The sequence below is a fragment of the Vulpes lagopus genome, chromosome 10 (genome assembly GCF_018345385.1).
Source record: "Vulpes lagopus strain Blue_001 chromosome 10, ASM1834538v1, whole genome shotgun sequence".
NCBI lineage: Eukaryota > Metazoa > Chordata > Mammalia > Carnivora > Canidae > Vulpes > Vulpes lagopus.
In genome coordinates this window covers 67,172,900-67,185,078 of record NC_054833.1, presented here as the reverse complement: position 1 = coordinate 67,185,078, position 12,179 = coordinate 67,172,900, and the positions used below count along the sequence as shown (strand labels likewise).

Genomic DNA, 12,179 nt, shown 5'->3' with positions numbered 1-12,179 from the left:
AAGTTAGTTTATTGAAAATAAATTTTGGAAGTTTTCAGCCTATATTTTTTCAAATATCTTTTTGTTCCTTTCTCAACTCTGCATTTCATGTTGTTCCAAAGTTCTTTGAGATTTTGTTCATTTTTTTTCATTCTTGTTTTCTCCCTTTTCTTCAGCTTCCATAATTTCTCTCAATCTATCTTTCAGATCATTAACTCTTTCTCCTACCAGTTCAAATATACTATTGAGTCCATGTAATGATTTTTTTTTTCCTTAGAGAAAGGGAGTGAATATGAGCAGTGGGGAGGGGCAGAAGAGGAGGGAGAGAGAATTTAAGCAGGTTCCATGCCCACTGTGGAGGCCAACACTGGGCTCTATCTCACGACCCTGAGATCATGATCTGAGCTGAAATCAAGAGTCAGATGCTTAACTGACCAAGCCACCCAGGTGACCCTTAATTTCACTTGTTGTATTTCCAAACTTAGAATCTTTATTCAGTTTTTTTGGGTTTTTTTGTTTGTTTGTTTGTTTTAGATTTTATTTATTTATTCATGAAAGACACAGAGAGAGAGGCAGAGACATAGGCAGAGGGAGAAGCAGACTCCCTGTGGGGAGCCCGATTTGGGACTTGATCCTGGATCCTGGGATCATGACCTGAGCCAAAGGCAGACGCTCAACCCCTGAGCCACCCAGGTGTCCCTCTCTTCAGTTTTTTTGAAAATAATTTCTATCTTAATTGTTTCACAATATATGTTAAGTCAAGTCATTCTGCTATACACACTAAACTTATATGGTGCTGTGTATCAATCATAACTCAAAAAAAAACCCTGGAAAAATCACAAAAAAATAAATTATTGACAGCAAGATTTTAAAAAAATTTCTCACTTCGGGGATCCCTAGGTGGCTCAGCGGTTTGGTGCCTGCCTTTGGCCCAGGGTGCAATCCTGGAGTCCTGGGATCAAGTCCCGTGTCAGGCTCCCGGCAGGGAGCCTGCTTCTCCTCCTCCTGTGTCTCTGCCTCTTTCTCTCTCTCTCTGTGTCTATCATAAATAAAAATAAATAAATAAATCTTTAAAAAAATTTCTCACTTCACTGATATTTTTTATTTGATGCAACATTGTCATCATACTTCCTTTACTTCTTTAATCATTAATTTTTTAGTTATAAGAACTTTTTCTTTTAACTGAACTAAGTGGCCTTATTGGGGACAGCCAGAATTACAATGGACTTAAGAGTTGGCATCGGAGCCCTTCCTCTTGCCAAAGGTAGACACAACATTGACAAAGCACCAGTTGTACTTCATCCACCACATGGCTCAGCCTGTCTTCTTCATTTTTTCCTGTTTGGCTATCTTGGGAGTCTGCCCTCTTACCTTCCCAGCATAAGCCAGGGAACCATAGCACCAAGCACACAGCTGGCTAATTCCAGGGTGGTCAGAGCCTCCACTCCACACCCACCTAGGGTAGCCTTGTCTCTAGGGCTGTGACTGCCAGGAGCACAATTTGATCTTCTGGAGTGATGCCCTTCAGTGAGGCTACGTGAGCCTTGATCTGGGCCACTGTCTCCTGGCTGGTCACCTTGAGGGTGTGGCACAGGCCAAGAGCTGCCTTTTGGTGACGGAACTGTGGCCATCACAGCACTATGAACATATTTATAATTATTACTTTGAAGTCCTTTTCTATTAAATCCAACATCTTGTCACTCACAGGCAGTTTTTCTTGCCTCCTTTTTCTGCTGTATGGGTCATACTTTCTTGTTTTCTTGGCTCATAATATTTTTGTTGGAAGCTAAAAATTTTAGATAATCTATTGGAACAATATCAGGTACTACTCTTCCCTCCTCTGAGGCTTTTTATTATCATTTGCTTGTTTATTTTTTAGTTACTAGCTGGATTTTTTTTTTTTTTTTTTTTTTACGATAGTGTATTGTGTCCTCCTCACCACACACACAACATTAAGCCTCTTCTCTTGCTCCTCAGAAATATGCAGCTTTGGATAGACCCACAATCACCCTGGCATGACAGTTGTGTAGGTAGGGATTTCTTCCCATTTTTCCTAACCCCATCTAGCTGTTAAATTTACTAAATTTTGGCTGATTGCTCTATTGTTTTCAACAATATCTTTAGGGCATACATTGTTCTACAAACTGATCCAATCAAATTTGGGCTCCACTGAAAGAATAGTTTCCAGTGTTTGACATTTATTCTGACCTTGGGAGGGCTCCTCCTATATGTTCCCCAGTTCTTGCTTCCAAACTAGCCAGCCTATAGTTTAGCCTAAATCTCCATTAAATTCATTAACCTCCACCCAATTGTCTTCCCACACAATTTCCACTGTTCTTGAGAGCGTGGTGAGGTTTGAACTTCTCCATGCTTTGTTGCAAGTCATTTTGACGCAAGCTGGCTGGGTTCAAGGACCCAAAGGGGGTCCCACAGGACTAGTCAAGAGGATCCTTGGCTTCACACAGGACAGAAATCAAATGTGAGCTGAGAAGTGAGAGCAGGGTTTATTGAAGACATAGAGTGAGATACAGACAGAATGTCTAGGAGACTTGGAAAGGAAAAAAGGATGAGTCTTGTCTTTGCTTGGGGTATGGGTTTTGTTTCTTTGTTTTGTTTTGTTGTTTTTGAGGATTGTGGTCCAGTGCACATGTCTTCTCAGGCATTTAGGAACAAAGACAAGTGTTTAGGTATCCTACATCAGTCACTCATAGCCTGGAACCAGGGGTCTTGGTGAATCAGTGGTCTTAGAAAACATTCATGATGAACCCACTTATAGTGGAAAACTTCAAAAAAATAATTAGCTCCTTGACTTTTACAAGGAAAACATACATTATCTGTTCTATAAGGCAGGGGTGTAGGTCCTAGCAAGAATAGAAGCAGGAAAAGGGGCGGGGCCGGGGGGGTAGGGTGGGGGGAGTAATCTTTCATGAGATCCCTTTAACTTCTCTGCCTCAAGTTTATTTGAGAGTGGAACAGGAGCTGTCAGTTTTATGATCTGCCCTCCCAAATCTATTGACCAGAGGTCTGGAAGTTAAGGATAGGCACAATGGTCCTTTAATCTCTGAGTGACACTTCCACTCAAGGAGCTGTTTGGGAGGACAAGACACTTGTCCTTTCAGTTTCCCTCCCTCGACATGGAACCACTGCTTCATGAGCTGAGAAAAGGGTGTTTGGGGCTCCATTATTTTCAGTATACTATGCCCAAGGTAGAGCCCTCATCCCATGGGTAGAATCTGGACAGAAGAAGGCAGCCCCCAACTCTTGACTACATTCATATGCAACTTAATCTCCGGAATAGGTAGCTAGCTGGAGGCAGGATGAGAAAAACTGGTCTTACACCTCTTGGGAAGAGGGCCCTCTAGCTGGGATTTAGGGGTAGAAGGACTCTGTTCTTGGTCCATGGCGAGAAAGCCCTGTATTCTTAGCTGCATCTGGAATAGAGTCTCTGAGTTGGGAGGGAAAGAGAGTGTGGTCTTGGTTCAAACACCGTAGACTCGCATTTCTTGCCATACATTCATAGATTTTCTTGAATATATATTTCATTTGCTGTTTGCCCTTAGAATCATTTTCATAGACTTTGAATTGTTGGTTTTTTATTGTTAAATAATGTTCACCAATTTCACTGGGGAGTGGGTCAGTAGGGCTTCTCATTCTGTCATGCTAGAAGTTGACACTTTAACTTCTTTAAGCACGGTTTCTATTAAAAAATATTTGTAATGGCTACTTTGAGGTCTTGTTTGCTAAATATGATATCTGGTGCCTTTCACAGACAATTTCTGTTGCCTGTCTTTTTTTCTGTGTAAGGAGGTCACTTTCTTACTTGCTTGTATATCTTGTTAATAAACAAATTTAATGAAATTTGCACATTTAAGGTAATACATTGCATTAATCCTGCATGAGGATTCTCTCCCTCTTCTCTGTGGCTTATGTTAATTTTTTTGCTTGTTTATTTGTTTTGTGACTTGGCTAGTCTATTTTAGTGAAGTCTATTCCCTCCATCCTGCCTGCTGCAGTGCATAGCATTTGGTGTCACTCCTCTGAGGGCTCAGGATTGAGGGGGTGTGCAGTAACCCTGGAATGGCAGTGCTCTTGTTCATTATCTATGCCCTTGATCTCTCTGTTTAGCTCTGTGACTCATATTGTATTATACCCAGCCCTTAGGCTCTACTAATTATCAGGTGATTGCTGTATTGTTTTTGACAATGTCCTGGGGCACAAATCACTCTGCAGTCTAATCTAATAAAATTCTGGTGGGTTAATTTCTGAGGTTGGTCTCTGTGGTTTGTTCTGACCCCGGGAGGGCTCTTCCTAGTTGTTTCTTTGCATAGTTCTCTCTGGCTAATAAGCTGGCTGGCCTATGGTTTAGTTTGTTGCCTTAAATTAAGAGGAGCTATTGTTTTTGAGAGTGTTTTATGATTGAGCTTTCCCACTATTTCAAATAAAGTCAATTCCTTTATGGATAGCTTTGGAACTCTTTTCTTATGATCTGCCTTTTCCCTTGGGCAAGGTCTCCAAAGTACTACTGGGTTTTGGGTAGGTGGTAGATGAGGGTGTTCTCTGCATGCCTCCCTCATTATGGAGGCTTTGCCTTACAAGCAAGCTGGACAGAGGTGATCAGGATCCTTGCTCTCTTGGCAGGATCCTTGCTCTCTTGGCTTGCATGTCTAGGTTAGAGCCAAGGTTAGAGCCTTTATCCTGTTGGTGAGGACTGTGTGGAAGAAAAGGGGTCCTGACTTTTCATTCATACTCATTAGGAATTTAGCCACTTCAACTTGAAGTTAGAGAGAGGAGCAATGCTTGTGACCCAACCCTCCTCGTGAGATAAGGTAAACCCTTGATTGGGAGCTGAGGAGAGAAGAAACCCTGTATTCTTGGCTACATACCTGGAGTGGGAATTTTTATCAAGGTGAGATATGAAAGGGGAAGGAGAAGAAACCATCTGTGGCTCAAATGCTGTTCTTTCTGAATTCTAGGGGATTTTCTTTTCTCTCCCTTTTTTCTTTAAGATTTATTTTATTTATTTATTTATTTATTTATTTATTTATTTATTTATTTATTTATTTATGATAGAGAGAGAGAGAGGCAGAGACACAGGCAGAGGGAGAAGCAGGCTCCATGCCTGGAGCCTGATGCGGGACTCGATCCCGGGACTCCAGGATCTTGCCCTGGGCCAAAGGCAGGCGCCAAACCACTGAGCCACCCAGGGACCCCCCGGATTTTCTTTTTTATTGTATATACATAACATCAAATTTGTCCTTTTAATTATTGTTTAGTATACATTGCAATGGCATTAAGTACATTCACATTGTTGTACAACCATCCTCACCACCCATCTCCAGAATGTTTCATCATCCCAAACTAAAACTCTGTATTCTGTAGATAATAACTTCCTGTCCCCCCCTTTCCCTGGTCCCTCGTAAAAATAATTGTGTTTTCAGTTTGTGTGAATTTGTCGAATCACACAAAATTGATCCTTTTGCACCTGGGTTATTTCACCTAGCATAATGTTTTCAACATTCATTTATATATATATATATATAATATATATATTCATTCATATATATTATATGTAGGAGAATTTTGTTCCTTTTTATTTTTTGAAGAATTTTTATTTATTCATTTGAGAGAGCTTCTGTAGGTTGCTTTTTCACACTGTTGATGATATCCTTTGATGCACAAAAGCTTTACATTTTTATTTTATTTATTTATTTATTTATTTATTTATTTATTTATTTATTTATTTAAATTTTATTTATTTATTTATGATAGTCACACACACAGAGAGAGAGGCAGAGACACAGGCAGAGGGAGAAGCAGGCTCCATGCACAGGGAGCCCGACGTGGGACTCCATCCTGGGTCTCCAGGATCGCGCCCTGGGCCAAAGGCAGGCGCCAAACCGCTGCACCACCCAGGGATCCCCGCTTTACATTTTTATGAAGTCAAACTTATATTTTTTCTTTTATTGCTTGTACTTTGGGTATTAAGGCCAATAAATTATTGCCAAACCCAATGTTGTGAAGCTTTTTCTTTCTGTTTTCTTCTAAGAGTTTTATAGTTTTGTTATTATATCTAGGTTTTTACCCATTTTGAGCTAATTTTTGTATATAGTTTAAAAATTCAACCTCCTTTTTTTGCATGTGGATATGCAGTTGTCCCAGCACCATTTGTTGAAAAGATTGTCCATTTCCCATTGAATCATCCTGGCACCCTTGTTTAAAATCATTTTGACTGTACCTATGAAACTTTGTTTCTGGTCTTTCTATTCTATTTGTCCATATGTCTTTATACCAGTGCCATGCTATTTAGTTCCTGTAGCTTTGAAGTGAGTTTGGAAATCAAGAAGTGTGAACTTCCAACTTTGTTCTTTTCTTTCAGTATTAGTTTATTTGGGGATCCTTGAGATTCTGATATAAACTTTAGGATGGCTTTTTATATTTTCACAAAAAAATGTCATTCAGATTTTGATAGGAATTGCATTGAATCTTTGGATTGCTTTGGGTGGTATTCACATCTTTATAGTAACTCTTCCAATCCATGAACATAGAATGTCTTTCCATTTATTATTGTCTTTTTTTATATCTTTAACAGTTTTTGTAGTTTTCAGTGTACAACTCTTTTACTTCTTTTGTTAAGTTTATTTCTAAGTATTTTATTCTTCTTGATACTATTGTAAATGGAATTGCTTTCTTAATTACCATTTCAGATTGTTCGTTATTAGTGTGCAGAAATGTTACTGATTTTATGTGTTATTTTGTGTCCTTGATTTTGTTGACTTTGCCATATTAATTCTAACAGTATCTTTTTTTAAATTAGAGAGGTTTTTTTTTAACATATAAGACCATGTCATCTGAGAACAGAAATCATTATATTTCTTCCTTTCCAATTTAGATGCTTTTCATTTATTTATTACCTAATAACTCTGACTAGCACTTCTGATACTATGTCAAATAGAAGTGATCAAATTAGGTATCCTTGTCTTTTTCCTGACCTTAGGTAAAAAGCTTTCAATTTTTCACCATTGGCATATGATTTTTATTATTTGAGAAATTATCCTTCTATTCCTAGTATGTTGAGTATTTTTATCACGAATGGGTGCTGAATCTTGTCAAATACATTTTCTGCCTTAATTGTGATGGACATGTGTTTTTTCCTCCGTTCTATTACTGTGAGGTGTCACATTGATTGATTTTTTTTACATTGATTGATTTTTATATGTTGAATCTATCTTGCATTCCAGAAATAAATCCCATTTGGTCATGATATACCATCCTTGTAATATGCTGTTGGATTCCATTCACTGGTATTTTGTTGAGGATTTTTACATCAATATTCATCAAAGATATTGGTGTGTAGTTTCATTTTCTTGTAGTTTTTTCCACTGTCATCAGTATCAGAATAATATTTGCCTCATAAATGAGTTAGGGATTATTCCCACCTCTTCAGTTTTTGGAAGAGTTTGATGATTGGTATTAATTCTTGTTTAAATGTTTGGCAGAATTCACCAGTGAACTATCCGGTCCTGGGCTTTTTTTGTTGTTGTTGGGAGGCTTTTGATTATTGAATCAGTCTTTTTACTAGTTATAGATCTCTTCAGATTTTCTATTTTTTTATGAAATATAAAGGTTATGCATTTCTATGGATATGTTCATTTCTTAGAGATTGTCTAATTTGTTGTTGTAGAATAGTCCATAGTACTTTCTTATGATCCTTTTAATTTATGCAAAATTGGTAGTGGTGTTCCCACTTTCATTTCCTGAATGAAATGTTTTTAGTATTTGTATTTTTTCCTGAACATAGTTAAATATTTGTTAATTTTGTTGATCTTCTCAAAGAGCCAACTTTGGTCCCATTGATGTTATCTGTTTTGTTTTTTTTTTATCCTTTATTGTATTTGTGTTTATTTTTACTATTTCCTTCCTTTTGCTAGCATTTGGCTTAATTTGTTCTTTTTCCCTTACTCCTTAAAGTAAGAATTTTGATTACTTATTTGAAAATTTTCTTCTTTTTTAATGTAAGCATTTACATCTATAAATTTCCCTATTTCCAGTGCTTTTGCTGCATTTTATAAGTTCTGGTATGTAGTGTTTTCATGTTCATTTGTTTCAAGATATTTCTAAATTCTTTTATGGTTTCCTCTTTGATTAATTGATTGTTTAAGAGCATGTCTTTTGGGACACCTGAGTGGCTCAGTGGTTGAGTGCTTGTCTTCGGTCCTGGGTGAGATCCTGGAGTCCTGGGATCAAGTCCTGCATCAGGCTCCCTGCATGGAGACTGCTTCTCTGTCTTGTGTCTCTGCCTCAATCTGTGTGTCTTTCATGAATGGATAAATAAAATATTTTTTTCTTAAAAATAATCTCTTAAGAGCATGTTGTTTAATTTCTATGTTTGTGAAACTTCGTTTTCCTTCTATTGTTGGTTTATATTTTCATTCCATGTAATCAAAAATATACATTGTATAATTTCAATCTTTTAAAATTTATTATGACTTGTTTTGTAGCTTAACATATGATCTTTCTTGAAAAATGTTTCCTGTGCACTTGAGAAAAATGTGTGCTCTGCTGTTGTTGGGTAGAGTGTTCTGGATATGTCTGTTAGGTCTTATTGGTTTATAATTGCTGTTCAAATCCATATTTCCTAATTGATCTCTTTAATGGTTGTTATATCCATTGTTGAAAGTAGTATATTAAGATCTCAAACTATTATAGAACTGTTTGTTTCTCCCTTTGATTCTGTCAATATTTGCTTCATATGTTTTGGTTTTCTGATGTTTGGTGCACTTATGTTTATTATTGTTATATCTTCTTGATAAATTGATTCATATATCAACATATTATGTCCTTATTTGTCTCTTGGAACAGTTTTTTATTTAAAGTCCTGTTTTGTCTGATATTAGCATAGCCAACTCAGTTTCTTTTGGTCAGTATTTACATGGAATATCTTTTCTATCCTCATATTTCCAGTTTGTGACTTGGGATATAAAGTATATAAGTGACAAATTATTTAATACTACACCTGAAACCAATACTACACTGTGTATATGTTAACTAACTGGAACTTAAATAAAAACTTGAAAATAAAATGAGTATTTTATGAACAGTATATAATTGGATCTTTTAAAAAAACCCATTCTGCCAATCTCTACTTTTTTATTGGTGAGTTTAGTCCATTTACATTTAAAGTAATTACTGATAGGGAAAGATTTACTTTTTTCATTTTGTTATTTTTTTCTCTCAATGTGTTATAGTATGTTTTGTTCCTAATTTCTTTTTCTTTTTTTTATTTTTTTATTATTTATTTATGAGAGTCATACAGAGAGAGAGAGAGAGGCAGAGACATAGGTAGAGGGAGAAGCAGGCTCCATGCACCGGGAGCCCGACGTGGGATTCGATCCCGGGTCTCCAGGATCGCGCCCTGGGCCAAAGGCAGGTGCCAAACCGCTGCGCCACCCAGGGATCCCCCTAATTTCTTATATTTCTGCCTTATTTTGTGTTTAGTTTTTTTTAGTGACACATTTAAATTTCCTTTTCATTTTTTGGTGTATATTCTATAGCTATTTTCTTTGTTTTTGCCAAGGGGATTACTTATAAAGTTATAACAATCTATTTTAATGTGACACCAACTTAAATTCAATTGCATACAAAAATTTCATTAAGGATATTATAAGGAAATCTCCACCCCTGCTCTTTATGTTACTGATATCACAACTTACATCTAATATACTTACACATCTTACAACTTATATACTGTGTACTCATTAACAGAGATTTATAACTATTTTTATGTATTTGTCTTTCAATTGCATAGAAAAGAAAAAAGTTATTATAATATGGAGTTTTAAAAATAATACTTAAAAAAAGATTTACTCATTTGAGAGAGACAGCACTAGTGGTCAGGACGGGCAGAGGCAGAGGGAGAAGCAGACTCCTCACTAATTAGGGAGCCCGACACAGGGCCCAATTCCAAGACCCTGAGATCGTGACCTGAGCCAAAGGCAGATGACTAACTGACTGAGCCACCCAGACATCCTATAATATTGGTTTTTTATATTTGCCCAGGTATTTGCCTTTACCAGAGATCTTTATATCTTTATATAGTTTCAAGTTACTGTCTAGTGTTCTTTCATTTCAACTAGAAGGACTCCTTTTAACATTTCTTGCAGTGAAGGGCTCATTCTAATGAAGTTCCTCAGCTTTTGTTTATCTGGGAATGTTATAATTTCTCCTTCATTTAAAAAATTTTAATTAAAAAAATTTAAACTGCAATAAAATACATGTAACAAAATTTACCATCTTAACCATTTTTTAAAATTTTATTTATTTTTAGAGAGAGAGAGAGAGCATGAGTGGGGAGAAGGGGAGATGGAGAGAATCTCCAGCAGACTCCCTGCTGAGTGTGGAGCCTTGTATGGGGCATGAGTTCATGACCTGAACCAAAACCAAGAGTCAGTCACTCAACTGACTGAGCTACCCAGGCGGCCCTACCATTTTGACCATTTTAAGTGTACAGCTCGCTAGTCTTAATCACTCTCCTCTATTTTTGAAGGATGATTTTGCTGGGCACAGAATTCTCAGATGACAAAATTTCCCCTCTAGTACCTAAAATACACCAACTGTCCTGACTCCCATGATTACATACAGTGAGAAATTGACTGATAATCATACTTAGGATCACTAGAGCTTGCAGCTTCCTAATTTGCTATTTTTCTCACCTACATAGACTTTTTAAACACAATATTTTAACATGTATTTCTTAAAATGAAGTAAGAGGTCCCTGGGTGGCTCAGTTGGTTGAACATCAGACTCTTGGTTTTGGCTAAGGTCATGATCTCAGGGTTGTGAGATCAAGCCTTGGGTCAGGCTCTGTACTCAGTGCCAACTCTGTTTGTCCCTCTCTTTCCCCCTCTTCCCCTCCCCTGCTTATGTGTTCTCTTTCTCTAAAATAAATAATTAAAATATTTTTTTAATGACATAATGAACAACACCCTTTTATGGTGTTTCACGAGATGCTATGCTTGTTTGCTAATGTACTTAGTTCAGTTAAAAAGGCATCTAAGCATGTATTGTGGATGAATGAAGTACATAAATCATATACTCCTAAACATAGATTTTTCAAAGATGTATCACTATATTCATTCATCATGTGTCTATCTCTGTTAAAAACAGTGATTAATATGTATCACTGAAGAATGGAGTACATGAACTATACTCTCAAGACAGTGTTTCACATATAACACCATACTCATCTACTCATCCACTTGTCTCAGTTAAATTTATAGTTGAAACTTGTGTCCCATAAGAATAAAGTACTGGAACCATACAAGTGTTGTCATATACTTGCCAATTACTTCGTTAAACCCTGTGTTCAAGTACATATCATAAAATAACAGATTACCTGAACTGCACACTTCTCCATACAGCTTTTCACTGAGATAATACTATGCTTATTCACATATTCCCGTAGTTCCCTTAAGTAGTGTTTAATCATGTATTAGAGAATGAAGTACATGATCTATAAGCTTCCAAACACAGTGTCTCAGGGAGATTACACTGAACACATTCACCCTCACACTTAGTTTTGTAAAACACAGAGTGGAGTGATAGATCACAGAAGAATGGAATTCCATGAATCACAATGTTCTAAACCTACCATTTCACAGACATAACACTGTGTTCATTCATTTATGCACCTAGACAGGTGAAACTGAACCATGAAATACATGAATTGTGTCCTTTTGAACCTAGTTTTTTTTTTAAATATTTATTATTTATGATAGACATAGAGAGAGAGAGAGGCAGAGACACAGGAGGAGGGAGAAGCAGGCTCCATGCCAGGAGCCTGAAGTGGGACTCAATCCCGGGACTCCAGGATCGCACCCTGGGCCAAAGGCAGGCGCTAAACCACTGAGCCACCCAGGGATCCCCGAACCTAGTTTTTAATATAGAAAACAATACTCATGAACTCATGCAACCAGCTCAGTTAAACAGAATTGCATTTGGCAATCTAGACACTGTGTTTAAACATTTCCATAGAAGAATGAGTTACCATACCACATGCTTTTAAACACAGTTTTTCACAGAGATGATACTATGTGCCTTCACACACATGCTCAGCACTGTTAGACACAGTGTGAAACTATAGCCAAAGAACATATTGTAATCACCACATACATCTCAACCCAGAGGTTCATTGAGTAATAGTA

At 37.0% G+C, this 12,179-nt stretch overlaps 1 pseudogene; it reads right to left on the bottom strand.

Annotated features, from left to right (window-relative positions):
• Window positions 1-1,206: 1,206 nt before the first annotated feature.
• LOC121500915 lies at window positions 1,207-1,672 on the bottom strand (annotated as a pseudogene).
• Window positions 1,673-12,179: the final 10,507 nt, after the last annotated feature.